Source organism: Salmo salar, unplaced genomic scaffold (genome assembly GCF_905237065.1).
Source record: "Salmo salar unplaced genomic scaffold, Ssal_v3.1, whole genome shotgun sequence".
NCBI classification, from domain to species: Eukaryota; Metazoa; Chordata; class Actinopteri; order Salmoniformes; family Salmonidae; genus Salmo; species Salmo salar.
The window spans coordinates 176,234-203,792 of record NW_025547616.1 but is presented as its reverse complement, the minus strand read 5'-3'; the positions used below and the strand labels follow the sequence as shown (position 1 = coordinate 203,792).

At 40.7% G+C, this 27,559-nt stretch overlaps 1 non-coding gene across 1 annotated transcript; it reads right to left on the bottom strand.

Annotated features, from left to right (window-relative positions):
* Positions 1-23,744: 23,744 nt before the first annotated feature.
* trnaf-gaa (transfer RNA phenylalanine (anticodon GAA)) lies at positions 23,745-23,817 on the bottom strand. The gene has a single exon. It is a non-coding gene; the product is annotated as a tRNA-Phe (tRNA).
* Positions 23,818-27,559: the final 3,742 nt, after the last annotated feature.

Here is a 27,559-nt window from a genome sequence, read left to right as displayed (position 1 = left end):
AGATGCAGCAAAACTCTTCCCACACTGATCACATGTATAAGGCTTCTCCCCTGTGTGTATTCTCTGGTGTAATGTCAGTTTGCTAGATCTTATAAAACTCTTCCCACATTGATCACAGCAATAGGGTTTCTCTCCTGTGTACAGTCAGACTCCCAGAATGAACAAAACTCTTCCCACATTGATCACAGCTAAAAGGTTTCTCTCCTGTGTGTAGTCTCTGGTGTAATGTCAGTTTGCTAGATCTTATAAAACTCTTCCCACATTGATCACAGCAATAGGGTTTCTCTCCTGTGTGTATTCTCTGGTGTTGAGTCAGATTGCTAGATGCAGAAAAACTCTTCCCACATTGATCACAGCTATAAGGCTTCTCTCCTGTGTGTATTCTCTGGTGTCTTGTCAGATTGCCAGATTCTGTAAAACTCTTCCCACATTGATCACAGCTATAAGGTTTCTCTCCTGTGTGTATTCTCTGGTGTAGAGTCAGATTGCTAGATACAGCAAAACTCTTCCCACATTGATCACAGCTATAAGGCTTCTCTCCTGTGTGTATTCTCTGGTGTACAGTCAGCTGCCCAAATTGACCAAAACTCTTCCCACATTGATCACAGCTATAGGGTTTCTCTCCTGTGTGTATTCTCTGGTGTTGAGTCAGATTGCTAGATGCAGAAAAACTCTTCCCACATTGATCACAGCTATAAGGCTTCTCTCCTGTGTGTATTCTCTGGTGTCTTGTCAGACTGCCAGATTCTGTAAAACTCTTCCCACATTGATCACAGCTATAAGGTTTCTCTCCTGTGTGTATTCTCTGGTGTAGAGTCAGATTGCTAGATGCAGCAAAACTCTTCCCACATTGATCACAGCTATAAGGCTTCTCTCCTGTGTGTATTCTCTGGTGTACAGTCAGCTGCCCAAATTGACCAAAACTCTTCCCACATTGATCACAGCTATAGGGTTTCTCTCCTGTGTGTATTCTCTGGTGTAGAGTCAGATTGTTAGATGCAGCAAAACTCTTCCCACATTGATCACAGATAAAAGGTTTCTCTCCTGTGTGTGTTCTCTTGTGTAATGTCAGCTGGCGAGATTGAACAAATGTCTTCCCACATTGATCACAGCTATAAGGTTTCTCTCCTGTGTGTGTTCGCTGGTGTACAGTCAGCTGCCCAAATCGACCAAAACTCTTCCCACATTGATCACAGCTATAAGATTTCTCTCCTGTGTGTATTCTCTGGTGAAGAGTCAGATTGCTAGATGCAGCAAAACTCTTCCCACATTGATCACAGCTAAAAGGTTTCTCTCCTGTGTGTATTCTCTGGTGTAATGTCAGTTTGCTAGATCTTGTAAAACTCTTCCCACATTGATCACAGCAATAGGGTTTCTCTCCTGTGTGTATTCTCTGGTGTAGAGTCAGATTGCTAGATGCAGCAAAACGCTTTCCACATTGATCACAGCTAAAGGGTTTCTCTCCTGTGTGTATTCTCTGGTGTAGAGTCAGATTGCTAGATGAAGCAAAACGTTTCCCACATTGATCACAGCTAAAAGGTTTCTCTCCTGTGTGTGTTCTCTGGTGTAATGTCAGCTGGTGAGATTGAACAAATGTCTTCCCACATTGACCACAGCTATAAGGTTTCTCTCCTGTGTGTGTTCTCTGGTGTACAGTCAGATTGCTAGATGCAACAAAACTCTTCCCACATTGATCACAGCTATACGATTTCTCTCCTGTGTGTATTCTCTGGTGTAATGTCAGTTCGCAAGATCTTGTAAAACTCTTCCCACATTGATCACAGCAATAGGGTTTCTCTCCTGTGTGTATTCTCTGGTGTAATGTCAGCTGGTGAGATTGAACAAATGTCTTCCCACACTGATCACAGGTATAAGGCTTCTCTGTGTGTATTCTCCTGTGTACAGTCAGCTTCCCAGAATGAACAAAACTCTTCCCACAATGATCACACCTATAAGGTTTCTCTCCTGTATGTATTCTCTCATGTTTTTTAAGGTCTGTTGACTGGGTGCATCTCTTCCCACATTGAGCACAGCTATAAGGTTTCTCCCCCGTGTGTATTCTCTCGTGTGATTTTAAATGTCCTGGAGAAACAAACCTCTTCCCACAGTCAGAGCAGCAGTGAGTTCTCTTCCCTGTGGATCTCTGTGGGTGTTTCTTGAGGTGTTCTAATGTGGAGAGACTCTTCTCTGCCTTGTCAGCATCATGATGTTGTTGAGGCTCCCCAGAGGACCCACGGTAGGTCCGTCTCACTCCTGTGTGAACAACAAAGTCATACAGATGGTTAAAGGCCCACAACAGCGGTAATCCACTGTAAAAGGTGATGCCAACAGCGTAGCCATGATGTTGTACAACAACTGACATCTGTAATGAATGTAAAAATTTGACATTTGCCTTAAAATGAGCAAGAACAGTCATATTTTGTCTTGTTTTCACATTAGTAGTAACATCGATGATTGTAGGCTAGAAATAAGATATTAATGTTGTTGAAACTCTAAGCAGTGTGCCAGACAACTTTTGGTCTCCAATATAGGCCCCTTTCTGTATTTGCTAAAATTGCAGCACGAGGGCAATTTGATTGCAGAAACTCCTCCCTGCTAATGAGGAAAGCGATAGTTATGGATGTACTATATCTGCCTGGAGCAAAAATGGTGAGCAAAGATTTTAGTTTTTCACAATGTATTCTGAATGTGAATGGGGGAAACTGAGGGAAGTAACCTCCATTACCAGGTTGCTTATGAGTTCATTTCACACTACTTTGGATTATAATTGTAAGGATATTTTTGAATGTCCTGTTTAATATAATGCTTGCTAAAGCATTAAGAATTATGTGTAATTATTGAAGAACCGCGTTAATGACAGTATCCATTTGGGTGTTGTCAATAAAGTTAAGATTTTAGTTATTTACTTAACCAGGTAGGCCAGTTGAGAACAAGTTCTCATTTACAACTGTGACCTGGCCAAGATAAAGCAAAGCAGTTCGACACAAACACAGAGTTACACGTGGGATAAACAAATGTACAGTCAATAACACAACAGAAAAATCTATATACAGTGTGTGCAAATGGAGTAAGGAGGTAAGGCAATAAATAGGCCATAGTAGCAGAGTAATTACAATGTAGCAAATTAACACTGGAGTGATGGATGTGCAGATGATGATGTGCAAGTAGAGATACTGGGGTGGAAAAGAGCAAAAGAAGTATATAAAAACATGGGGATGAGGTAGGCAGTTGGATGGGCTATTTACAGATGGGCTGTGTACAGCTGCAGCGATCGGTAAGCTGCTCAGATAGCTGATGCTTAAAGTTAGTGAGGGAGATATAAGTCTCCAAAGTCAGCAATTTTTGCAATTCGTTCCAGTGATTGGCAGCAGAGAACTGGAAGGAAAGTCAGCCAAAATAGGTGTTGGCTTTGGGGATGACCAGTGATATATACCTCCTGGAGTGCGTGCTATGGATGGGTGTTGCTATGGTGACCAGTGAGCTGAGTTAAGGCGACCTTAGCAAAGACTTGTAGATGACCTGGAGCCAGTGGGTTTGGCGACGAATATGTAGCGAGGGCCAGCCGACGAGAGCATACAGGTCGCAGTGGTGGGTGCTATATGGGGCTTTGGTGACAAAACGGTTGGCACTGTGATAGACTGCATCCAGTTTGCTGATTGGAGTGTTGGAGGCTATTTTGAAACTGACATCACCGAAGTCAAGGATGGGTAGGATAGTCAGTTTTACGAGGGTATGTTTGGCAGTGTGAGTGAAGGAGGGTTTGTTGTGAAATAGGAAGCCGATTCTAGATTTAATTTTGGATTGGAGATGCTTAATATGAGTCTGGAAGGAGAGTTTACAGTCTAACCAGACACCTAGGTATTTGTAGTTGTCCACATATTCTAGGTCAGAACCGTCCAGAGTAGTGATGCTAGTCGGGCGGGTTGGTACGGGCAGCGATCGGTTGAAGAGCATGCATTTTGTTTTACTAGCATTTAATAGCAGTTGGAGGCCACCGAAAGAGTGCTGTATTGCATTGAAGCTCGTTTGGAGGTTTGTTAAAACCTCTTAGGGATAGGGGGCAGTATTTTCACGTTCGGATGAAAAACGTACCCAAATTAAACTGCCTCCTACTCAGACTCAGAAGGTAGGATATGCATACTATTAGTAGATTTGGATAGAAAACACTCTGAAGTTTCTAAAACTGTTTGAATGATGTCTGTGAGTATAACAGAACTCGTACTGTATCTACATACTGTATCTACTAAATCCTGAGAAAAATTCAAACAGGAGGTGGGAAATCTGAGAATTGTAGTTTTTCTTTTGAATTCCTATCAAAACTACAGTGTCTAAGGGGTCATGTTGCACTTCCTAAGGCTTCCATTGGCTGTCAACAGTCTTTAGAAACTGGTTTAAATTTACATTTACATTTTAGTCATTTAGCAGACGCTCTTATCCAGAGCGACTTACAGTAGTGAATACATACATTTGTTTTGTACTGGCCCCCCGTGGGAATCGAACCCACAACCCTGGCGTTGCACACACCATGCTGGCATTGCAAACACCATGCTCTACCAACTGAGCCACGGGGAAGGCCAGTATGTATAACACACCATGCTGGCATTGCAAACACCATGCTCTACCAACTGAGCCACAGGGGGGCCTGCAGAGGGGTTTCATCCTTCTCCTGTTACTAGGCAGAAAACAGGAGCTCAGTCAATGAGTGGCCTGTCTGAGGACATGGGACTTGGTGATGCGCGCCTTTCCTTCTTTTCCTTCTGGAATGAATACGCTATTGTCCGGTTGGAAAATTATCGCATTTTTACATTAAAAATACCCCAAAGATTGATTGTAAACATCGTTTGACATGTTTCTACAAACTGTAATGGAACTTTTGAGCTTTTCGTCTATTTATTTGCGCCCCGTCTCGTGCCTTTGGAATAGTGTTCTGGACGCGCCAACAAAACGGAGGTATTTGGACATAAATTATGGACTTTATCGAACAAATGAACATTTCTTGTGGAAGTGGGAATCCTTCGAGTGCATTCTGCCGAAGATCAGCAAAGGTAAGGAAAGATTTATAACACTATTTTGAAGTTTTGCAGACGCCATGACTTGGCGGGTAACTGTATAGCTTGCTTTGATGGCTGAGCTCTGTACTCAGAATATTGAACAATGTGCTTTCCCCGTAAAGTTGTTTTGAAATCTGACACAGCGGTTGCATTAAAAGTAGTATATCTATAATTCTTTAAATAATTGTTATGTAATTTGTCAACGTTTATGACGAGTATTTCTGTAATATGTGTGCACATTGTGTGTGAACATTTTCTGAACATCACGGGCCAATGTAAAATGCTGTTTTTGGATATAAATCTGAACTTGATCGAACAAAACATACATGTATTTTGTAACATGATGTCCTATGAGTGTCATCTGATGAAGATCGTCAAAGGTTAGTGCTTAATTTTAGCTGTATTTCGGGTTTTTGTGACGCATCTCCTTGCTAGGAAAATGGCTGTGTGGCTTTTCTTGTTTTGGTGGTGTCCTATCATAATGTAATGTATTGCTTTCGCTGTAAAGCCTTTTTGAAATCGAACAATGTGGTTGCATTAACGAGAAGTGTATCTTTAAAATGGTGTAAAATAGTTGTATGTTTTAAAAAATTGAAATTATTAGAATTTTGTTGTTTTAAAATTTCATGCCATGCTATTTTGTCAAACAATCCCGTTAACGGGATCCTATCTCGAAGCAAGAGGTTAACACAGTCTCCAAAGAAGGGCCAGATGTATACAGAATGGTGTCGTCTGCGGAGAGGTGAATCAAGGAATCACCCGCAGCAAGAGCGACATCGCTGATATATGCAGAGAAAAGAGTCGGCCCGAGATTTGAATCCTGTGGTACCCCCATAGAGACTGCCAGAGGTTCGGACAACAGGCCAGGTCAATGAAGACGGCTGCACAGTACTGTCTTTTAACGATTGCGGTTATGATATCGTTTAGTACCTTGAGCGTGGATGAGGTGCAACAATGATCAGTTCGAAACCGGATTGCACAGCGGAGAAGGTACGGTGGGATTCGAAATAATCAGTGATCTGTTTATTAACTTGGCTTTCGAAGACTTTAGAAAGGCAGGACAGGATGGATATAGGTCTGTAACAGTTTGGGTCTAGAGTGTCACCCCCTTTGAAGAGGGGGTTGACCACGGAAGCTTTCTGATTTTTAGGAATCTCGAACTATACGAAAGAAAGGTTGAACAGTCTAGTAATAGGGGTTGCAACAATGGCGGCAGATAATTTTAGAAAGAGGGTCCAGCTTGTCTAGCCCAGCTGATTTGTACGGGTCCAGGTTTTACAGCTCTTTCAGAACATCACCTATCTGGATTTTGATGAAGGAGAAGCTGGGGAGGCTTGGGCAAGTAGCTTCGGGGGGTGCGGAGCTGTTGACCGGGGTTGGGGTAGCCAGGAGGAAAGCATCTCCAGCCGTAGAGAAAAGCTTATTGAAATTCTCCATTATTGTGGATTTATCGGTGGTGACAGTGTTTCCTAGCCTCAGTGCAGATTGGCAGCTGGGAGGAGGTGCTCTTAGTCTCCATGGACTTTACAGTGTCCCAAATTTTTTTGGAGTTAGAGCTACGGGATGCACATTTCTGTTTGAAAAAGCCTTTGCTTTCCTAACTGACTGTGTGTATTGGTTCCGGACTTCTCTGAAAAGTTGCATATCGCGGAGACTATTCGATGCTAGTGCATTACGCCAGAGGATGTTTTTGTAATGGTCGAGGGCAGTCAGGTCTGGAGTGAACCAAGGGCTATATCTGTTCTTAGTTATACATTTTTTAAAGGGGCATGCTAATTTAAGAAAATCCTTATTTAGGAAATTTCTTTTAAAGAACAACCAGGCATCCTATACTGATGGGATGAGGTCAATGTCCTTCCAGGATACCCGGGCCAGGTCGATTAGAAAGGCCTGCTCGCAGGAGTGTTTAACAGTGATGAGGGGTGGTCGTTTGACCACGAACACATAACAGATGCAGGCAATGAGGCAGTGATCGCTGAGATCCTGATTGAAAACAGCAGAGGTGTATTTGGAGGGCAAGTTGGTCAGGATAATATCTATGAGGGTGCCCATCTAGCTTGGATTGTAGGACGGCCGGGGTGTTAAGCATATCCCAGTTTAGGTCACCTAACAGAACAAACTCTGAAGATAGATGGGGGCAATCGATTCACATATGGTGTCCAGGGCACAGCTGGGAGCTGAGGTGGGTCTATAACAGCTGGCAACAGTGAGAGACTTGTTTCTGGAGAGATTCATTTTTAAAATTAGAAGCTCGAACTGTTTGGGCATAGACCTGGAAAGTATGACAGAACTTTGCAAGCCATCTCTGCAGTAGATTGCAACTCCTCCCCCTTTGGCAGTTCTATCTTGACGGAAAATGTTGTAGTTGGGGATGGAAATTTCAGAATTTTGGTGGCCTTCCAAAGGCAGGATTCAGACACGGCAAGGACATCAAGGTTGGCGGAGTGTGCTAAAGCAGTGAGTCAAACAAACTTAGGGAGGAGGCTTCTGATGTTAACATGCATGAAACCAAGGCTTTTACGGTTACAGAAGTCAACAAATGAGAGCGCCTGGGGACACACAGGGCCTGGGTTAACCTCTACATCACCCGAGGAACAGAGGAGTAGGATGAGGGTACGGCTAAAGGCTATCAGAACTGCTCATCTAGTGCGTTGTGAACAGAAAATAAAAGGAGCAGAATGCTGGGTAGTATAGATTCAAGGCCTAATGTACAGACAGGGGTATGGTAGGGTGCGGGTACAGTGGAGGTAAACCTAGGCGTTGAGTGACGATAAGAGAGGTTGCATCTCTGGAGGCACCAGTTATGCTAGGTGAGGTCACCGCATGTGTGGGAGGTGGGACAAAAGAGTTCTCTGAGGCATGTTCAGTGGGACTAGGGGCTCCGCAGTAAAATAAAACAATGATAACTACCCTAAACAACAGTATACAAGGCATATTGACATTAGAGAGACATAAAGCGAGGCAAAAAGCAATCACAGGTGTTGATTGGGAGAGCTAGCTAAGACAACAACGGGTAAGACAACAACAACAGGTAAAGTGGTGATGAATGGGCAGAGGGTCAGTTAACTACACACAGGGCCTGAGTTCGAGGCTGGGGCCAACAGATAAACAAAACAGAGTACCGTGATTAATGAACAGTCCAGCAGGCATCAGCTATGTAGCCAAGTGATCATAGGGTCCAGTGAACAGGAATATATGAACCAGGGAAGCCGTTAGGTAGTCATTACTACGCTAGCCGGGAGATGCGCCTGGCTCGAGGCTAACTGGTGCTAGCTTCGGGACAAGGGCATCACCGACATCTGGCAAAGGCCAGTTGAAGGCACATCAGACGGAAATGCGTCGACAGACCAGTCGTGATGGATCGTTGGGGCTCCGTGTCGACAAAGGGTCCAGGCCAAATGTCAAAAGAGGTATTGTAGCTGGAGTAATTTTGTTTGCTAGCCGGGAGATACACCCGGCTCGAGGCTAACTGGTGCTAGCTTCGGGACAAGGGCGTTAGCCACTATAGCCACTCCGGTGCAAAGGTCCAGAGCTTACGGCAGGAATCCGGTGATGTAGTGGCTTCTAGTCGTCTTAGTGAAGAGTCCGGGAGGCATCAGCTGTGTAGCTGAGTGATCCTAGGGTCCACTGAGCAGGCCGGGAGATGGGCCTGGCTCAAGGCTAGCTTGAGGCTAGGTCACTCGGTAGCAGCTAGCTAGCTGCGATTATCCGGTGTAATGGTCCAGAGCTTACGGCAGGAATACGGTGATGTAGTGGAGAAAAACAGTTCGATATGCTCAGGGTTGATATCGCGCTGTGCAGACTGGCAGGTATTATCCAGGCTAAAAGCGGCTGGTATCTGAGCTAAAAAGGTAAAGACATCTAGCAGTGGTTAACAATGACTAAATAGCTGCCAGCTAATTAGCTGGTTAGCTGCTGATGGAGGTTCTAGCTATAAGGCCTAAAAAATAGCAGATCCGTATTATAATGGGTGAGGCGGGTTGCCGGAAGGTGTATTTAATTTAAAAATGGAAAAAAGATTGAAATATATTGCAATATATTTTAAAAAAGACGAAAAAAACATAACATTTACAACACGCCATTGGATTACAAGATGAATCTCAGTTAAAAACCATTGGATTTAGCAAACTCTGAAATTATTCAGTATTTCTGTGCCCACGAAAACTGTTTTCCCAGCATAACATAAGGAGCCACTAAATGATACGTAATTCGAGTGCATTTCAGAATTTAAAAAAAACTGTCCGACAGCAAGATCCAGTATTTAAGTTGAAGTTCATCATATGACAAGCGTAACGTTATGACTATAACTACTGTTCCCTTTCATTCGGTCAACTTCGGTACAACATACTATAGACAATCAATTCCCATGCCGACCCAAACGGACACTAAATGAAACGGCCCCTGGCAGACCACCCAGATCCGACCTCGCAATTTATTAATTGTCTTTGCTTGAAACACTCCTGTCAATGTTGAGTAAGGACGCACACCTAATTACGCATATAGAAGTAGGACTAGTCTACCTGGTTACACATATAGAAGTAGGACTAGTCTACCTGGTTACACATATAGAAGTAGGACTAGTCTACCTGGTTACCCATATAGAAGTAGGACTAGTCTACCTGTTACCCATATAGAAGTAGGACTAGTCTACCTGGTTACACATATAGAAGTAGGACTAGTCTACCTGGTTACCCATATAGAAGTAGGACTAGTCTACCTGGTTACCCATATAGAAGTAGGACTAGTCTACCTGGTTACCCATATAGAAGTAGGACTAGTCTACCTGGTTACCCATATAGAAGTAGGACTAGTCTACCTGGTTACACATATAGAAGTAGGACTAGTCTACCTATTACCAAGGCTAGTCTACCTGGTTACACATATAGAAGTAGGACTAGTCTACCTGGTTACACATATAGAGTAGGACTAGTCTACCTGTTACACATATAAAGTAGGACTAGTCTACCTGTTACACATATAGAAGTAGGACTAGTCTACCTGGTTACCCATATAGAAGTAGGACTAGTCTACCTGGTTACACATATAGAAGTAGGACTAGTCTACCTGGTTACACATATAGAGTAGGACTAGTCTACCTGTTAATAAAGTAGGACTAGTCTACCTGGTTACACATATAGAAGTAGGACTAGTCTACCTGGTTACACATATAGAAGTAGGACTAGTCTACCTGGCCTGTGTGCAAATGTAGGTCTATAAATGTGCCCATTTGGGAATGTCTGATAGTATTTCTGATTGTCTTAATGCACCACCACTAATGAGTTGTGGAGCTTCTCAAAGTATTATTTTCTTCACATCAAAAAGCAAGTAAACAAAGTCTAATCAAAATCAATTGCAAATGAGAATAGTTCCTCAAAGTATTTAAAAAATATATTTCCAGCTCTCACCCTTTCGATAAACACTCAGCATAAAAGGGAAAAATGTAATGCTCTGATCCAGTGGAAATGTCATAAAAGACCTGATTACTTCTTATCCTTTGCACAAATAGCCTACAGCTGTGTCTGTCCAGAACTCACTGGCAGGGAATAAGGCCCAGAATATTTTATACAATGTTGCAGGCTTGCTATCACAAGTTTAGGAGGACCCAGTTGATAGTTGATATGTTTTAAGTTCGTTGTAGACAGGCCATGTGCAGCCAAAGTGATTTATAGGATATTTATTACCTGCAGGCTGCAATGTTTTTATTTGTTGGTTTTATGTAGGCTATTTTTACATAGTTGGCAATGGCAATAAAAGTTACTTTTAGATTTGTATAATTTTCTTTTAGATTTAGATAGAATGTAGATTAATCACAGACAATGATTTTAAAATCTTCCATGAAAATGTGCATATGAAAATCCTAACTGGCACCAGATCAGTAGAAATGGTCAGATAAATTGCCACTCGAAATGGAAAAGGTTCGAGTCATCCCTCGAGTCATTTGTGTGTCTTAATTATTTGGTCAAACAGTGTGCTTAAAGCATCAGACCAGTTCAGTACATATAGTTGATTTTATTAAAACACATGGGTTGTGTCTATATATGGAAAAATATACATAACATTTCAACCAATCGATTGGTAGAAAGAACAGATGACTCTTGGTTGACCAAGATGTATTTTAGTTGGGGACAGCACTAGAACATGATGTTGGGGCCCCTGAGTGGTGCAGCGGTCTAAAACACTGTATCTCAGTGCTTGAGGCGTCACTACAGACACCCTGGTTCGAGTCCAGGCTGTGTCACAACTGGCCGTGATTGGGAGTTACAGTGAGGGAAAAAAGTATTTGATCCCCTGCTGATTTTGTACATTTGCCCACTGACAAAGAAATGATCAGTCTATAATTTTAATGGTAGGTTTATTTGAACAGTGAGAGACAGAATAACAAAAAAATCCAGAAAAACACATGTCAAAAATGTTATAAATTGACTTGCATTCAATGTTTGGGGCATCGCGACTGGTTACCTATTTTGATGTGATATGAAAGTATTGTGTGAAATAATTTTGATGTGAAAGTATTTTAAATAATTTTGATGTGATATGAAAGTATTATTTGAAATAATTTTGATGTGAATGTATTTGAAATAATTGATGTGATATGAAAGTATTATTTCAAATAATTTTGATGTGATATTTAAGTATTGTGTGAAATTATTCTGAATTGATATGAAAGTACAGCGATTTATGTTTCTAGAAACGTATCGCAATTGAGAATCGATTCACATTTAGATGGAATAGTTGACTATTTTAGCTACCAGAGCCAGTCTACCTCTGAAAATAACATACAGTCCTTGGACCTTGAGGAGTAACGGGGGCAGCAATCAGCAGTAGAAACAATAACAAAGCGTACTCCCTGCCCGTTTCGGTAAAAAGCTGAGGGATGGAGCTGGAGAAATGCAACCATCCATGATATCAACATTCTAGTTTTAACCATGTTTTGAGGATATACAGTGTTTGTTTATATTTACTGACAAACATTGGAGTAAATAAAAGCTTATATTTTGGGTTCTGATGGGGTACGACAGTTGAACTAAGCTCATGAGGCATTTATAAGTGATTTCTTCAAGAAACAGATGGGTACATATCATTAATGTATAAGTCCCTAAATGGATGTAACAACTGCTGATTGCCCCTTTAAGAGAACATCTTGGGCTAATCTAATAGGAGATATTGAGGACTACAGTATTTCAGGCATTGTCATTGGATGCATTTGATCAATTGTTAACGTTTTGTTGATGGTCCACTCTTGATGTTCTACACGTTACAGTGTAGCTTCAGCCATTCCTACAGAACAACATTAAAGTGTAGAACCCCTTTACTGCAGAGACGGTTCAACGACTGCAGAGACGGTACTTACTGGTGTTAAACAGATCTCCAACATCCTCTTCTTCCTCCAATGTGACAGTCATCTCCCCCTCCTCCTCTTTCACTCCAAAAACTGCCTCCTCTTTCTCTTCCTCCTCTTCTTTTACTGTAACATCCTCCTCCTCTTTCACTCTGAACGCCTCTTCCTCTTCTTTAACTGAAACGTCTTTCTCTTCTTCTTTCACGCTAACAGCTTCACCCTCTACTTGTTTTTGTATTGTAACATCTTTCTCTTCCTCCTCCTCTTTCACAAGAGCTTCTTTCTCCGTCCAGCAGACCTCCTCTTTAACAGGAGGAGAGTAGCTTAGTGAACTCATGGTCGGGGATGTTAGCTAGCTAGCATTAGCGACTAGCCTAGTTCTAAGCTAACTTAGCAAACCAGCTAGCTGACAAACAACGTAAATATATCATTAAATGGGCCAACAAGTACATACGACAGAAGTGTGTTTAATACACAGCGACTAATATACACCAAAACAGTGTAAAGAGCGTGAATGTTGTAGCTATGTTTGCTAGAAAGCTACCGAGGTGTCTGACTAGCTGTTGTTGTTGAAGGAGCGTCCCGTCCACTAGATTCTACGTCACACTGGCAGCATCGCCTGAACCTAAAAGACGCACATCGCCATCTGCTGACTGGAGGGGGCAACGCAGTTGAGGAACCAAATGTGTACTTTCATTTATTTCATAAAAGTTGATTATTATATTAAGTCGTTCAAAGAGAAGCATGTGTTGATTGATTCGTTTTTAATGAGTTAGAATTTAAAACAAACTTTACACCCACTACATATTTGCATTGAACCATACTTCTGACATGGATCATTTTGACCCCAGAGGCATATCTTTTATCATGGCCAAAATGTGGTTTATTCAATTCTATTAAATGTTTCATGACTTTGTCAATCAACTTGTTGTTAGTAAATCTAAATCATGGTTTAGTGTTTCTGTGTCAAAATTGACTTTTAACAAATTAAAATCCTTTGGAGTCATTTTGACTCCAGCCAAAAGCACCTTTGATAAATAGGACGTTTATTTCAAATCAAATCAAATTTTATTGGTCACATACACGTGTTTAGCAGATATTATTGCAGGTGTAGTGAAATGCTTGTGTTTCTATCTCAGACGGTGCAGTAATATGGCTGGCACTGGCTATCACTGGCTGCTGAGGGGCATTGAAACAGCATGGCTAAGGGCTACATCCCGAATGGCAACATGTTCCCTACACAGTGCACTACTTGAGAGCCCTATGGGCCATGGTCAAAAGTAGTGTACTGGTATATTTAAGCAATAAGGCCTGGGGTGGTGTGGTATATGGCCAATATACCACGGCTAAGGGCTGTTCTTATGCGTCACGCAACGCAGAGTGCTGGGACACGGCCCTTAGCCAGGGTATATTGGCCATATATCACAAATCCCGAAGGTGCCTTACTGCTATTGCAAACTGGTTACCAACGTAATTAGTGCAGTAAAAACGATCTGATATACCACGGCTGTCAGCCAATCAGCATTCAGGGCTCGAACCACCCAGTTTATAATTACATTTAGAAACAGTGTGGTGTTCATTAATTATGCCACAAGGTGGCAGCTGAAAGTCAGTGTTCAAAGATAAACTGGCTCTATGGTTACTGACACTCACTTGTCTGTAGCCTGCAGCAGCAAAAGAAACAGACAATATGTTTGCTGCTGTCTTTCAGCTCTGGTGCAATCATTCTCACTCAGAAAATATCTGACTTTGTTGACAGTAGTTCAACAAGTTACTAAGGTAATAAGGCAACACGCTATCACAGTCTCATGTTAGAATTTGACGTTCATCCATGTTTCTCAAATGTCAAATTTCGAACTTGTTCCAAGCGTTAAATTTCAAAGTGTTTAAGATTAAGTTTAGGCATTAACTCCGAATGGTTAAGGTAAGGGTTAAGGTTTGGGGTTGGCTTAAAACAAAAATATCAAAAACAACTTTCTATCGCTAGATTCAAAAATGCAACCTTTTGAACCAGAGCTAGATGCTTACGCCCATCCCCATCCCCGTCCACAATGCCCTACCAGTATCATGGGTGACCTGCCTGAATAAGGTACTAACCAGATTAAAGAATTAGACAGCTGACAGCCTTATATGAGACATGTGCAGTCCCTGATCTGATCACATTACAACTCATTTACTCATTTACAAGGATTTTGCTACGCTACACCCGCAGTAACATTTGCTAAATACGTGTATGCAACCAATAAAATTAGATTTAATTGAATCCAGTGGAATTTTAAAGGGAAGAAGCATCATGGATTAGATCATGTGATAAATAGATCATATATCCTGCCAGCTGTCACGCCTTGACCTTAGAGAGCCGTTTTATTTCTCTATTTGGTTAGGTCAGGGTGTGATGTGGGGTGGGCATTCTATGTTGTCTATTTCTTTGTTTTTGGCCGGGTATGTTCCTAATGAATTGAAATGTATGCATTCACTACTGTAAGTCGCTCTGGATAAGAGCGTCTGCTAAATGACTAAAATGTAAATGTAAATGTAAATGTAATATCTAACAAGTAAAATCTAACAATTTCACAACATAGACCCAATACACACACATCTAAGTATTTGAATCTAGGTTTCTCTGTAGACATGATCCATCCCACCAGAGGGTGGAGGGGCTCCTGTATCAGTGGTTTTGACCAGATAGACACCTGCAGATACACAGTATAGTGCCTCCCACGTACTCTCCTAAGATTGGACTTTTCTATATCACGTATCACATGACAGTGTATAAACTTTCATTTGATTTGATCATGTACAAAACTGCGGTAGAAAAGTAAATTATTCAGACCCCTTCACATTTTCCATATTTTGTTACGTTACAGCCTTATTCTAAAATTTAATATTTTTTCCCCCTCATCAATCTACACACAATACCCCATAATGACATCACAATACCCCATAATGACATCACAATAGCCCATAATGTCATCACAATACCCCATAATGACAAAGTGAAAACAGGTTTTTAGAGATTTTTGCAAATGTATTTACTTAGGTATGAGACTCGAAATTGAGCTCAGATGCATCCTGATTCCATTGATCATCCTTGAGATGTTTCTACAACTTGATTGGAGTCCACTTGTGGTAAATTCAATTGATTAGACATGATTTGGAAAGGCACACACCTGTCTATATAAGGTCCCACAGATTACAGTGCATGTCAGAGCAAAAACCAAGCCATGAGGTCAAGGAATTGTCCATATAGCTCTGAGACAGGATAGTGTCGAGGCACAGATCTGGGGAAAGGAACCAAAAAATATCTTCAGCATTGAAGGTCCCCTTGAACACAGTGGCCTCCATCATTCTTAAATGGAGGAAGTTTGGAACCACCAAGACTCTTCCTAGAGCTGGCCGCCTGGCCAAACTGAGAAATCGTGAGAGAAGGGCCTTGGTCAGGGAGGTGAACAAGAACCCGATGTTCACTCTGACAGAGCTCCAGAGTTCCTTTGTGGAGATGGGAGAACCTTCCAGAAGGACAACCATCTCTGCAGCACTCCACCAATCAGGCCTTAATGTATCAATGATTAAATTGTCAAAATGTATTTCAATGGACAATTCAGTGAACTGTTCTGTGAAAGGTGTTGGCTAGAGATGACATGCAGGAGCTTGCAGGGATTTGTAGTTTTGCATGTCGTCTACTTTGATGCTAATTAGCATTTTAGAATCCGAGAGTAAAGAGACACAAATATATTGATACAAGTATTTGTATTTATTATGGATCCCCATTAGTTCCTGCCAAGGCAGCAGCTAGTCTTCCTGGGGTTTATTATGGATCCCGATTAGTTCCTGCCGAGTATGGTCAGGGAGCGTGCCAGCCTGTCTGAACCACCCCTGAATTAACAGGTATAAATGATGGGTTATGAACTAACAGGTATAAATGATGGGTTATGAACTAACAGGTATAAATGATGGGTTATGAATTAACAGGTATAAATGATGGGTTATGAATTAACAGGTATAAATGATGGGTTATGAACTAACAGGTATAAATGATGGGTTATGAGTTAACAGGTATAAATGATGGGTTATGAATTAACAGGTATAAATGATGGGTTATGAACTAACAGGTATAAATGATGGGTTATGAATTAACAGGTATAAATGATGGGTTATGAATTAACAGGTATAAATGATGGGTTATGAACTAACAGGTATAAATGATGGGTTATGAACTAACAGGTATAAATGATGGGTTATGAACTAACAGGTATAAATGATGGGTTATGAATTAACAGGTATAAATGATGGGTTATGAATTAACAGGTATAAATGATGGGTTATGAACTAACAGGTATAAATGATGGGTTATGAATTAACAGGTATAAATGATGGGTTATGAACTAACAGGTATAAATGATGGGTTATGAACTAACAGGTATAAATGATGGGATATGAATTAACAGGTATAAATGATAGGATATGAATTAACATGTATAAATGATGGGTTATGAACTAACAGGTATAAATGATGGGATATGAATTAACAGGTATAAATGATGGGTTATGAATTAACAGGTATAAATGATGGGTTATGAATTAACAGGTATAAATGATGGGTTATGAACTAACAGGTATAAATGATGGGTTATGAACTAACAGGTATAAATGATGGGTTATGAATTAACAGGTATAAATGATGGGTTATGAATTAACAGGTATAAATGATGGGATATGAATTAACAGGTATAAATGATGGGTTATGAACTAACAGGTATAAATGATGGGTTATGAACTAACAGGTATAAATGATGGGTTATGAATTAACAGGTATAAATGATGGGTTATGAACTAACAGGTATAAATGATGGGTTATGAATTAACAGGTATAAATGATGGGTTATGAATTAACAGGTATAAATGATGGGTTATGAATTAACAGGTATAAATGATGGGTTATGAACTAACAGGTATAAATGATGGGTTATGAACTAACAGGTATAAATGATGGGTTATGAACTAACAGGTATACATGATGGGTTATGAATTAACACATCCCCTCCAGGCATTAAAATACATTCAGGACTTCTTATAGTGAGCATAACATGACAATACATGACATCTAAGTAGCTGAATATTCTTTTGGACTAACAATCTAACAGTTTGAAGGACACAACTCATGTTATTCTGGTTAAACAGTGAGAGACTAGTTGATTAAGGAGTGGGGATTTTTTTACAATTAGGAAATAATATGTCATGTTTTACTAGTACCTCAGCCGGCATTGTGAATGGTTAGGAAATAATATGTCATGTTTTACTAGTACCTCAGCCAGCATTGTGAATGGTTAGGAAATAATATGTCATGTTTTACTAGTACCTCAGCCAGCATTGTGAATGGTTAGAAAATAATATGTCATGTTTTACTCGTACCTCAGCCAGCATTGTGAATGGTTAGGAAATAATATGTCATGTTTTACTCGTACCTCAGCCAGCATTGTGAATGGTTAGGAAATAATATGTCATGTTTTACTAGTACCTCAGCCAGCATTGTGAATGGTTAGGAAATAATATGTCATGTTTTACTCGTACCTCAGCCAGCATTGTGAATGGTTAGGAAATAATATGTCATGTTTTACTCGTACCTCAGCCAGCATTGTGAATGGTTAGGAAATAATATGTCATGTTTTACTAGTACCTCAGCCAGCATTGTGAATGGTTAGGAAATAATATGTCATGTTTTACTCGTACCTCAGCCAGCATTGTGAATGGTTAGGAAATAATATGTCATGTTTTACTCGTACCTCAGCCAGCATTGTGAATGGTTAGGAAATAATATGTCATGTTTTACTAGTACCTCAGCCAGCATTGTGAATGGTTAGGCAATAATATGTCATGTTTTACTCGTACCTCAGCCAGCATTGTGAATGGTTAGGAAATAATATGTCATGTTTTACTCGTACCTCAGCCAGCATTGTGAATGGTTAGGAAATAATATGTCATGTTTTACTAGTACCTCAGCTAGTATTGTGAATGGTGTCTGATGCAGTGACATACTAGACCATAGCAGTAAATATAATACTTTGGTGTTTTTAGTCAGGCATGAAAGGTCTGGGGTGGTTCTGTGGTTATAAGTTACTGACCTTGGAATACATTTCTGGCCATGCTGGCAGGGTCGGAATCAAACCCAATGTCCACCTGGTACACTGGCAGGGTCTGAATCAAACCCAATGTCCACCTGGTACACTGACAGGGTCTGAATCAAACCCAATGTCCACCTGGTACACTGACAGGGTCTGAATCAAACCCAATGTCCACCTGGTACACTGGCAGGGTCTGAATCAACCCAATGTCCACCTGGAACACTGATAGGGTCTGAATCAAACCCAATGTCCACCTGGCACACTGGCAGGGTCTGAATCAAACCCAATGTCCACCTGGTACACTGACAGCGTCTGAATCAAACCCAATGTCCACCTGGTACATTGACAGGGTCTGAATCAAACCCAATGTCCACCTGGTACACTGGCAGGGTCTGAATCAAACCCAATGTCCACCTGGTACACTGACAGGGTCTGAATCAACCCAATGTCCACCTGGTACACTGGCAGGGTCTGAATCAACCCAATGTCTTCCTGGTACACTGACAGGGTCTGAATCAACCCATTATTCTTTTTAAAATCCTTCCTGTTCTGTCAAGTTGGTTGTTGATCATTGCTAGAAAGCCGTTTTCAAGTCTTGCTATAGACTTTCAAGATGATTTAAGTCCAAACTGTAACTAGGCCACTCAGGAACATTCAATGTCATCTTGGTAAGCTCCTCCAGTGTAGATTTGGCCTTGTGGTTTAGGTTATTGTCCTGTTAGGACAGTTTTTTGTATTCAGATCTCTGAAATGCACTCTACCTACTTAACATTTAGTGTCTCCTTATGTTACGCTGGAAAAACAGTTTTCATGGGCACAGAAATCCTAAATCATTTCAGAGTTTGCTAAATCCAATGGTTCTAACCGAGTCACCTTAACTTTATTGACAACACCCAAATGGATACTGTCATTAACGTCGTTCTTCAATAATTACACATAATTCTTAATACTGTAGCTGGTTAGTTACAGTCACATGTTCAACTATCAGCTGATCCAGGAAATCATTTTCTGAATGACAGTCACATGACAAACATCACGACATGCAACAACAACCAAAGTGCTTCTTCATTCATTACTCTGGTAAAGACAGTTATGCCGTGCTCCACGTTGGATCCAACATCCCTAACAAATTGATGTTTATAATGTGTTATTGTCTGCTTGATTTACTGTAGGGTCTCGTTAGTCTGTTTGCACACAGAGATACTTAGCTCATAATGTGTAGAGAACTGTTCCTTGATGGATAGGCTATTGTACAACACACAGAGCTATTTTCCTTTATTCAGGACATTTAGAATGACAACACATTACAGAGTAGCCTAGTGGGATTATTCACAAAATTATCTGGTGATCAGGTTATGAAATGTCATGACAAAGACATGTTAGTTTCCATGTTTCACCTGAAATATTAAATGATTTATAGTCCTACGTCTATGTTGTTGTTAGATAAAGTTATGGGTCCTACAGTAGGTCCATGTTGTTGTTAGATAAAGTTATGGGTCCTACAGTAGGTCTATGTTATTGTTAGGTGAAGTTATGGGTCCTACAGTAGGTCTATGTTGTTGTTAGGTGAAGTTATGGGTCCTACAGTAGGTCTATGTTATTGTTAGGTGAAGTTATGGGTCCTACAGTAGGTCTATGTTATTGTTAGGTGAAGTTATGGGTCCTACAGTAGGTCTATGTTATTGTTAGGTGAAGTTATGGGTCCTACAGTAGGTCTATGTTATTGTTAGGTGAAGTTATGGGCCAATTTGTTAAACACTTAGTGTACAAACCCTCATTGTCAGGCTGATGGAAAAGCCAAAGAGCATTTTACTGGTTGAAGTGTTTTTTAAGTATAAAGCAGTTGATTTGCGACAATAACACAAACATATTAAGCAGGAGGTTCAAACAAGCCCTACAATTATAATCTAAAAGTAATGTGAAATGCACTCATAATCAACCTGTAAATGGAGGCTATTTTTGCTGTCAGCCTATGAGAACTCCCCTGAGTTTTCCCCCACGGTGGTGAATTAGTGAATAGACACAGAGCTTAATGTGAGTTTCCTTGAGTAGCACTCCTGATCTTGTCCTGATAGTGCGCTGTAATATTCAGAATACATTGTGAAAAACGATAATCTTCGCTCACCATTTTTGCTCCAGGCAGATATACTACATCCATAACTAGTGGTTTCCTCATTACCAGATATACTACATCCATAACTAGTGGTTTCCTCATTACCAGATATACTACATCCATAACTAGTGGTTTCCTCATTACCAGATATACTACATCCATAACTAGTGGTTTCCTCATTACCAGATATACTACATCCATAACTAGTGGTTTCCTCATTACCAGATATACTACATCCATAACTAGTGGTTTCCTCATTACCAGATATACTACATCCATAACCAGTGGTTTCCTCATTACCAGATATACTACATCCATAACTAGTGGTTTCCTCATTAGCAGATATACTACATCCATAACTAGTGGTTTCCTCATTACCAGATATACTACATCCATAACTAGCGGTTTCCTCATTACCAGATATACTACATCCATAACTAGTGGTTTCCTCATTACCAGATATACTACATCCATAACTAGCGGTTTCCTCATTACCATATATACTACATCCATAACTAGTGGTTTCCTCATTACCAGATATACTACATCCATAACTAGTGGTTTCCTCATTACCAGATATACTACATCCATAACTAGTGGTTTCCTCATTACCAGATATACTACATCCATAACCAGTGGTTTCCTCATTAGCAGGGAGGTGTTTCTGCAATCAAATTGTGTGCGCATTGCCCTCGTGCTGCAATTTTAGCAAACACAGAAAGGGGCCTATATTGGAGACCAAAAGTCGTCTTGCACACTGCTTAGAGTTTCAACAACATTAATAACTTATTTCTAGTTACTACTAATGTGAAAACAAGACAAAATATGATTGTTGCTAAGTTGACTGTCTTAATGGTCAAATAATTTAACAGACGTCAATTGTTGTATAACTTCATGGGTACGACCTTTTACCTCAAATAAACAGTGGATTTCTGCTGTTGTGGGCCTTTAACCATCTGTCTGTCTTTGTTGTTCACACAGGAGAGAGACGTGACTATCTTGGATCCTCTGGGGAGCCTCAACAACCTCATGATGCTGACGAGGCAGAGAAGAGTCTCTCCAGATCAGAACACCTCAAGAAACACCAGCAGAGACCCACAGGGAAGAGAACTCACTGCTGCTCTGACTGTGGGAAGAGATTCACCTCATCAGGCATTAAAATTCATCAGAGAACACACACAGGAGAGAAATCTTATTGCTGTGGTCAATGTGGGAAGAGTTTTACTGACTCTAGTGGTCTGACGAAACACATGAGAGAAATCTTATAGCTGTACTCAATGTGGGAAGAGTTTTGTTCAATCTGGCCAGCTGACATGCACCAGAGAATACACACAGGAGAGAAATCTTATGGCTGTGGTCAATGTGGGAAGAGTTTTGTTCAATCTACAGATCTGAGAGTGCACCAGAGAAGACACACAGGAGAGAAACCTTATAGCTGTACTCAATGTGGGAAGAGTTTTGTTCAATCTGGCCAGCTGACATTACACCAGAGAACACACACAGGAGAGAAACCTTATAGCTGTGATCAATGTGGAAAGAGTTTTGTTCAATCTGGCCAGCTGACATTACACCAGAGAATACACACAGGAGAGAAACCTTATAGCTGTGATCAATGTGGAAAGAGTTTTGCTGCATCAAGCAATCTGACTCTACACCAGAGAACACACACAGGAGAGAAAACGTATAGCTCTAATCGATGTGGGAAGAGTTTTAGTCATTCAACCAGCCTGATAGCACACCAGAGAACACACACATGAGAGAACTCATAGCTGTAATCAATGTTGGAAGAGTTTTGTTTCATCTACTGGTCTGACAGTACACCAGAGAACACACACAGGAGAGAAAACGTATAGCTCTAATCGATGTGGGAAGAGTTTTACTAAGTCAAACAGCCTGGTACAACACAGAGAACACACACAGGAGAGAAATCTCAAAGCAGATCTCAGATCAAATATCAGAAAATACATACATGAAGGAGTTGTTTCATGATATCAATGAATTAATGGCACAATGTAGAATGTTAACATTGTTGTAGGAGATTTTAATAATTTCACAATGTAGAAGCATAAATGTTTGCCCCTTTATCAATTGATTTCAACAGGATTTGGATATTAGCCTCAGGGGAAAATCCAGGCTCTGAATTGAACGTTTTTTTTGTGTGTGTTTAGTTGTGTTACACTTACCACGTTGGTGACCCACTTGAATCAAAATGCAACACTTCAAAATGTAGCTAGCTGTTTTCTACAAATTCTCCTCTAACCAGGGATGTACACATGTTACGGATACAGGTATCCTGTGTGTGTATCCAGTATGTGTGTTTCTTTTCTTTCCTTCTCCCCTCACAGGTGACAATCATCACTCCCCAATCAGTCATCAATCAGTCCCCAATCAGAAGACACCTGCTCCCCTTTCCTCACCCAATCACAGCCCCTTTCCCTTGGTTTAAAAACCCCAGTCTCTAGCTCATTATCACTCTGTGTTCAATCTCTCTCTGTGAGATCAATCTTTGTGTCATTCTTTCAATTGCTCTTTGTATTCTCTCTCTCTCTCTCTCTCTCTCTCTCTCTCTCTCTCTCTCTCATATCTCTCTCTCTCTCTCTCTCATATCTCTCTCTCTCTCATATCTCTTTTGTTTTTCTTTCACCCCACATGTCCCATTTGTCCGGTACCTGTGAGTATTGTTTTGTTTGACTTGTTTGTTTGGTGGGAAAAGGGGGTAACAAGACCAGTCGCCCAACATTACCCGTAGGAAAACAGTGTCTAAATACACTAGTTAGAACTGGGCGGACAACCCACTGTATTTTTGGTTAGTTAGCTAGCTGTTGTTGAAATAGGCTAGTCTAGTTTAGGGGTGGTTTTGGATTATTGTTTCTTTGCTTGGGTCCCGCTCAGCCCCTTTTCTCGCCCCCCTTACCGTGTGTTTAAACAATAAACCTTTAGTGTTTGACGGTAGATTTCAGTTGTCTATGGTTTTTGTTCTCACTGTTACTTTTCACTATTATAATTTGCATGATTTATTTACATTTACGTCATTTAGCAGACGCTCTTATCCAGAGCGACTTACAGTAGTGAATGCATACATTTCATACATTATTTTTATTTATTTTCTCCCCCCGTGCTGACCCCCGTGGGAATCGAACCCACAACCCTGGTGTTTTCAACACCATGCTCTACCAACTGAGCCACAGGGTCTCAGTTCCATCTCCCCTAGACTGCAGGGCCAAAGGGATTCGTAACAACACATTATTCCTAGATTCCGTGTGGTTTTTGAGCTGTTAGTTTTAACAGGACGTGCAACCTCATCTCCCTTCTGTCACACAAATGATTTTAGCATGATATCGATCGAGTTATGACATAAGTGTTGTGTTCCTTTGTTTACCGACCCCTAAATTTAACTGCATCACTCCAAAATGTAGCTGACTGTCTTCTGCAGGTTGTCCTCTAACCAGTGAGGTGAAAGATATCTCCATTTCCATGTGTTTTTTGTTTTGTTGTGTTAGTTTCAGGAGCAGATTCAACCTGATTTCCCCCCAAATGGATATAAGATTTGTGTTTTGTGTTTAGCTAGTGCGTTGCTATGGATCTTTATTTATTTTGACTGCACGTTTTTCCGTATTGGAGTTGAGTTTTGTTTGGGCTCATTCCAAGGAGACGAGTGTTCTAGAATCTAGTGAGTTTTAGGAAGACGAGTGTTCTAGAAGCTAGTGGGATTTAGGAAGACGAGTGTTCTAGAAGCTAGTGAGTTTTAGGAAGACGAGAGTTCTAGAAGCTAGAAGGTGTTTCACCTGAGCTGGTCCAGGTTCTATTTAAGAGTGTCTGGTCCAGTGCTCCAGTTGTCTTGATACATGTGGAGAGTCAACACCTTTAGTTGCTCCACCTTTTTGGTTTACTTCCTGTCTTTAAGTTTGGTGTGGGTTTTTCTTTTGTTTTCCTCTTCTTGGGCAGATTTAGTGGTTCTCATGGTGGGTGTCTTTTAGGTCCCAGTTGTTGTTACTAGTCAACTTCCAGTGGACACCCCCATAGTGTCTTTCAGAGCCCCTCCTAAAAAACAAGCTTATATTTTGGGTTGGATGTTGCATCCAATTAATATTTTAATCCATGGATTTTCCTTAGAATGCTAATCTGTCTTTCAGTTGTTAATCTTATGTTTGTTGTGGTAAATATTTCTGTTTATTTTCATTGTTTCATTTTTTTCCTGTGAAGCATCCATGTCTGAAATGTGCTGTATAAATAAAGCTTGATTTGAACATATTGCAAAAGAAATTAACCCAATGACTGACAATCAACAGACTCTTGTAAAACCAATACGTATCTTGGTCCATCTTATTATGAAAACAGTATAAATTCATTATATCTCCCACTATGTCAAAATAGTGCTGGTATGTACATTTAGTATCACTTTTCAACCAACCCAGTGCATTTGTTGAAGATAAATGTTTAATTCAACAATACGTCAAAGGATTCAACTACTGGAAACTGAAACAAACAAATGGATCAACCAGATCAATCCCACTTTTCCAGCCTGCTGAAGGCGTGGTGGAGTGGTAAACACCACCCCCGGCTCTACCAGGGGCTTGAGGTGGTCTCCCACAGCTCTGCTTATGTCATGTTCTGTGGACTTGCTGTTCCATTTCTTGACTGCCCCTGCAACACAGAAACACATTTAGTCATATTATAACACTCAAAGTAATGTATATGGAGCATCTATGGCCTCAGTTACACCTGGCACCTAAATGTGACTTCTGATCACTCCAAGCTGCATTAGGTTCAGATCTACCAGGATGGGCCTTTGACATAGTCTGGATGCAGTCAGGCCACTGAATATGCATAAGCAATGTAAAGAGATGGGGTGAATGAGGGGAAAAGTACAGTTGACACAAATGACCTTCATAATATCAAAGAACAAATGTGTGTCTGAGGGGAAATGAACTTTCATACAGCCAAAAGGGGTGAGAAATTACACCAATATCAGTGGACAATTTGCACTAATGTAAATAAACATAGACGATGGAACATATTCCCTTTAGCTGACGTGATGAACCGCTAAGGGGACATAAATATTTACCATCTAAACCATGTGTGACCTCTCACCTCTCTGGCTGTAGAAGTGTTCTTCCTAACCAGTCCCTCAACAGCTCTCTGACTGAGCTCCACCCTCACTGGGTCTTCAGAGGAGAGGAGGGCTGAGGAGGGATGGAAGGATGAATGGATCAGTCAGTCAATAAAGTGTAGAGCTGCTGTCTATGCTGTCTGACAAAATCACTATTTTAGTAGTTCATTAAAGTAAATAAGGCTTTATGACTGCTGAATACCAACTATCAATCACTTAGATCATGTATTTTCAGGTAGAGATACATCCTTGGGACGTCCCTAGCCCGTTGAAGTTGACATTTAAAATGGTTAAGGTAGGGGTTAAGGTTAGGGTTCAGGGTAGGGATGTCCCAAGGATCCCAGAAAGCATTGACCATCGTGCATTATTCTGTCTCTTTTACATAGCAGGTGTAAAATAAACACAGACAAGACAAGTAGGCACGCAGTGCATTATGGTCATTGTAGTTTAAAAAATAGCATCTAATTATGTAGGGTGACCATACGTCCTCTTTTTCCCGGACATGTCCTCTTTTTGGACCAAAAAAAATGCGTCCGGCCGGGATTTCTAAATCGCCTAAAATGTCCGGGATTCGGCTTTTGCTTCCTACAGTCGCCATTCATTGTGTGCGTTTTGGGGGTTTTGCATTGCTTTGACCGCTTTCAAGCGCTCGTACTAAGACCGAAGCTATTGTTAACGCTGTGATAGCACCACATTCTGTCGACATAGCTCAGAAAGCACTAGAAGACATACCTTACTGTGGTGTTTCTACTGATGGGAGCAATCACGGTGCTGTGGAAATATTCCCTCTGCTTATTCAGTATTTTGATTGGAAGAATGGTGGCGTGCAAAGTAAATTAGTCGAAGTTAAAAACACTCCAAATGAGACAGCTGATACGATCGCGCAATACATCAAAGAAACACTGGAAAATAATGGGATTTTTTCCAAATATATTGCATTTACAGTATGGTGACCATACGTCCTCTTTTTCCCGGACATGTCCTCTTTTTGGAAAACTAAAATTTGGTCACCCTAAATTATGCCAATCTGTATGTGGGGTTGTTAGAGAAGAATGTGATTGTCAGCCCTAACAATCCATTCTAGCACCTAACCAGGCTCTGAAAAAGTCTTCATTGATGACGTGTTCCATCTATTCCAGGGGACAGCAGAGGAACTTCATCGATTCCACTCCTTCATCAATACAAGCAGTGAACATCTGAAATTCACCCTCACCTTTCATGTGCATGAAACAAGTTATCTGGACATTTTGATTAAGAGGGAGAAGGGTGGATTAAGCACAGACCTATACAGGAAGCCGACGGACAGGAATTCCCTGTTACGCGGAGACAACTTCCACCCTACACCCCTAATAAAACAATTGTAATACTTGAGTAAAGAAAACATTTAAAATGTAAATTTGTAATTTTAATTTTGTAAATTTAAAACAAAAACAACTGTTTGTACTTATAGGGAACCAGATCATGACTACAGCTCAGTTACTAAGTCTTTAACCACACTGTGTTGTTACACTGCTGAGTAAAAACTCATGCTTCCTACACTTTAACTTGTTGTCTGAAAATAAAATGTACATTTTACTGAACTGCGTCCAGTCAGCAGATGGACTAGATGCCTCTTAGGCCGCCCATTGTGACTCCGTCAAGAATTCAGCAGAACAAGTTTGTATGAAGGTCTGGCTATTAAATGGGTACATAGTTCAATAGTAATATCCTCTAAAACGCTCTGGTGACAAACTTTGCTGCCCTGTTTCCAGTTGTCCACATGGCTGGGAGAACCTATTCAAGTAAGTAAATAGATTTTGAAAATGTAAAAAAACAACGATGTAT